Raw genomic sequence first — 4,463 nt, 5'->3', positions numbered from 1 at the left:
ATTTAAAAAAATGCTTTTAAAACTAACGGATAGCAGTTTGGTACAACGACGGTGGCGCCACTCAAAGCGCACGATCCTGAGAAGTTGCGCAAACCACTTTCCAGCCAAGGGCTACAGACCGAGGGTATTTCTTATTTATTCATTTAAAAGCAAAGGATTGTAATTATCTTATAAACGACATATAGTTTCAGTATAATATGGATAAATTTGCCCTAAAATGAATATCGTTCGGGTTAAATAGCATTTAGGTATAATATAGTAATTGCACTTTTGTGATTAGCCCTCGTCATTACCTGCAAAATAAAAATGCAAATACGCAACTTTTTTAGGGTGGCAGCACGGTCCGTCGGTCACGGGTGTCATGGCGCCGTTCAAATTTCGTAGCGTTGATGTGTAAATAATTAATTAAGTATCTGGTGACAAATACATGTGGGTATATAGACGATTTGTTATACAGTAAGTACAGTTGTATGCAGTAAAATCCTAGAGGCTACTGTCCCTTTAATTAATCTTATTGCAGACTATTTAGTTTCACGCTTCGCCAATAGATGGCGCCACTATATGGAAGAAAGGCTAGAAAATGGCCACTAGCAATCATTACAGACTGACTGCTTAAAATACAACTGCAAGTTTTGAGGCAATATAAATTGTAGGTACCATTATTTACATGTTAAATCTTAGATAACATACTGTAGGGAAATTCTGGAGTCTGGATGGCATAATGAATTTGGTGTATTTGAGTAGATTGTGTGCGTTTCAAATCTCAGTATTCCAGTTACTTTGTGGTAAACACATAGAGTTGTATAAATCTATGGGTAAATCTAGTTTAAGCGATCGTAAATTAACTTGGCAAACGCCACAGCCAGAGGCGCTACGCGGTCTATCGCGTTTCGGCCGTATCAGTGGAACAGCGTCAGCACTCTCGTAGTTCTGGTACAGGTGGATAGGAGCAGTGTAGGTGGGGGGGGGAGGAAGTTTAGAGTAGTACCTCAGGGCGGCGCGTACGGGGGGGGGCCGGGGGGGCCCGGCCCCCCACTTTTTTGGCAGAAAATATATGTCTATGTATTTTGTATGATCGGAAAGAAATGCAAGAAAAAGAAAGAGGGAACAAGGAGGAGAGGAAGGGGAAAGAGCGAAAGAGAGTGTTATCCACATTTTCATCTGCCTACTGAAAATTACAAAAGTTTGACGAAGTCCCTCTAGCCTTACTCTTATAGCAAACAGACATGCACAGCGCCGTTATTTGCCGCCAATACCGTGCGGACTTCGGGCCTGTATCCTGTGCTTCGGAGGCTCGATCGAGGTCGAATATCAGTACTGTACTTGCATATGCACACAGGCCCGTAGCCAGGGGGGTTCGGGCGGTTCGAACGAACCCCCCCCCCCCCCGAGCCCCCCCCCCAAGCAAAAATTTTTTTTTTTAAATTTGCAAAGATTTCACCTCAGGTCGCTTATTTTAGTGTAATAATTGCAAAATCTTCATCGTGCGGCGAGGGTGAAAGTGAACACCCCCCTCCCACACCCTCCCCACCGCTCGGTCGCTTGCTCCCTCGCCTGGTCGCTTCGCGCCCGAGCAGGGGGGGGGGGTGCAGGGAGTCCGGACCCCCCCTTGCTCGCGCAGCAAAGCATCTGAGGGGGTGTAATTTTAAAAAATTTCTAGGGGGAGGGCCCCCACACCCCCCCCCTTCGCATGCTCGTAACTTTGTGTTACGGTTAGACCCCCCTGGTACAATCCTGTACTGTCCCTGCCGAGCAAATTACAAACATTGAAAAAACGAACCCCCCCCCCCATATAAAGCTGGCTACGGCCTGTGCACACACTGTCTTATAACTGCAACTACGCCGCGTACGCACAGCTTAAGTACGCGCAGCACGCAGAGCCTAACGCACGCTGATAACGCCAGAGCCGGTAACCCGGCCGTACTCAGGGTACGTTCCGGCAGTAACCTGGGGGACATAGACCCTATGAGCGTTAGTTTTATGTATACTATTTTATATAGTTTCTTTTATTCTTTTAGTTTAGTTGCACTTTAGTTCTTAAGTCTTTTTAATTAAACAGTTGATGTATTCTTTATGTAATATCCTAGCAGCTTGGGTTTTTAAAAGGCAAACTGTTGTCAGCAACATGAAGATAAACTAAAGATAAAAAGCTAGTCGAGTGATGTTATAAGTGTTTAAATATCATTCGCAATGTTATTTTTTTACTATTACCAGGTTGAAGAAAATGAAATTTCTGTACGCCCTGAAAAAGATTCACTATTTCATATTCCTTATTCCTATTACATGTATCATATTGATGCATAATTAAAGTTAAAAGCTAGTCGAGTGATGTTATAAGTGTTTAAATATCATTCAGCTAGCAATGTTATTTTTTGACTATTACCAGGTTGAAGAAAATGGAAATTTCTGTACGCCCTGAAAAAGATTCACTATTTCATATTCTTTATTCCTATTACATGTATTCATATTGATGCAAATTATATACTTCACTATAGTAGACATGTACATAGACATGTACTGAAAAGGTGTTATTTCCGTTTTTCTTCCATTTAAAAATTTGAAATTTTCACCTTCGATGTGCACCAGATCGCTCCATTTCAGTGCAAAAATTGAAAAGCTTCCTGCCGTGGGAGGTGGGGGAACCCCCTCCCACACCCACCCCCGCTCGGTCGCCTGGCTCCCTCGTTCGTGCGCTTCGCGCCCCAATATCTCAGCCCCCCGGCATGGTCGCTTCATTCTCTCAATTGGGCCCCCCCACTTTGAAAACCGTGGCGCCGCCCCTGGAGCTAGTAGGGGGAGTAGGGAGAAGCTAGTGAAGAATGAGGAAGGGGAGAAGGGAGAAGCTGGTGGAGAAGGAAGAGGGGAGAAGCTGCTGGAGAAGGAGGAGGGGAGAAGCTGGTGGAGAAGGAGGGGGAGAAGAGAGCTGGTGGAGGAGAAGGGGGAGAAGGGAAAAACTGGTGGAGAAGGAGGAGGGGGAGAAGCTGGTGGAGAAGGAGGAAGGGGAGAAGGGAGGAGGGGAGAAGGTGGTGGAGAAGGAGGAGGGGCGAAGGAGGGGGAGACAGGAGAAGGTGGTGGAGAAGGAGGAGGGGAGAAGCTGGTAGAGAAGGAGGAGGGGGAGAAGGGAGAAGCTGGTAGAGAAGGAGGAGGGGAGAAGCTGGTGGAGAAGGAGGAGGGGAGAAGCTGGTAGAGAAGGAGGAGGGGGAGAAGCTGGTGGAGAATGAGGAAGGGGAGAAGGGACAAGCTGGTGGAGAAGGAGGAAAGGGAGAAGGAAGAAGGTGGCGGAGAAGGAGGAATTAGGCGAGAAAGGAGAAGCTGGTGGAGAAGGCGGAGGAGGAGAAGCTGGTGGAGAAGCAGGAAGGGGAGAAGCTGGTAGAGAAGGAAGAAAGGGAGAAGGGAGAAGGTGGTGGAGAAGGAGGAGGGGAGAAGCTGGTGGAGAAGAAGGAGGGGGACAAGCTGGTGGAGAAGGAGGAAGGGCAGAAGGAGGAAGGGGAGAAGGAAAGGAAGACGGGAGCTGGTGAAGAAGGAGGGGGAGACGGGAGAAGCTGGTGGAGAAGGAGGAGGGGGAGAAGGGTGAAGCTGGTGGAGAAGGGAGAAGCTGGTGGAGGAGGAAGGGGAGAAGGGAGAAGCTGGTGGAGGAGGAAGGGGAGAAGGAAGAAGGTGGTGGAGAAGGGGGAGAAGCTGGTGGAGAAGGAGAAGGCGAAGAAGCTGGTGGAGAAGGAGGAGGGGAGAAGCTAGTGAACAATAAGGAAGGGGAGAAGGGAGAAGCTGGTGGCGAAGCTGGTGGAGAAGGAGGAGGGGAGAAGCTAGTGAACAATAAGGAAGGGGAGAAGGGTGAAGCTGGTGGAGAAGGAGGAGGGGGAGAAGCTGGTGGAGAATGAGGAAGGGGAGAAGGGACAAGCTGGTGTAGAAGGAGGAAGGGGAGAAGGAAAAAGGTGGCGGAGAAGGAGGAATTAGAGGAGAAAAGAGAAGCTGGTGGAGAAGGCGGAGGAGGAGAAGCTGGTGGAGAAGCAGGAGGGGAGAAGGGAGAAGGTGGTGGAGAAGGAGGAGGGGAGAAGCTGGTGGAGAAGGAGGAGGGGGATCAGCTGATGGAGAAGGAGGAAGGGGAGAAGGGAGCTGGGAGAGGAGGAGGGGGAGAAGGGAGAAGCTGGTGGGGAAGGAGGAAGGGGAGAAGGGAGAAGCTGGTTGTGGAGGAAGGGGAGAAGGGAGAAGGTGGTAGAGGAGGGGGAGAAGGAGGAGGGGGAGAAGCTGGTGGAGAAGGAGGAAGGGGAGAAGGAAAGGAAGAAGGGAGCTGGTGAAGGAGGGGGAGACGGGAGAAGCTGGTGGAGAAGGAGGAGGGGGAGAAGGGAGAAGCTGGTGGAGGAGGAAGGGGAGAAGGGAGAAGCTGGTGGAGGAGGAAGGGGAGAAGGGAGAAGCTGGTGGAGGAGGAAGGGGAGACGGAAGAAGGTGGTGAAGGAGGAGGGGAG

The 4,463-nt window shown here is 49.5% G+C and overlaps 1 long non-coding RNA gene across 1 annotated transcript in view; it reads left to right on the top strand.

Moving 5' to 3' along the window:
- Positions 1-577: 577 nt before the first annotated feature.
- Positions 578-4,463, top strand: part of LOC106814648 — a 6,660-nt gene continuing 2,774 nt past the window's right edge. Inside the window, exon 1 of the long non-coding RNA XR_001394635.1 lies at positions 578-649. This is a non-coding gene — a long non-coding RNA (uncharacterized LOC106814648). The remainder of the gene's footprint in view (positions 650-4,463) is intronic.

The sequence above is a fragment of the Priapulus caudatus genome, unplaced genomic scaffold (genome assembly GCF_000485595.1).
Source record: "Priapulus caudatus unplaced genomic scaffold, Priapulus_caudatus-5.0.1 Scaffold956, whole genome shotgun sequence".
In the NCBI taxonomy this organism is placed as follows: Eukaryota; Metazoa; Priapulida; class Priapulimorpha; order Priapulimorphida; family Priapulidae; genus Priapulus; species Priapulus caudatus.
The sequence above is the reverse complement of the archived record's forward strand: the minus strand, read 5'-3'. Positions and strand labels throughout refer to the sequence as shown.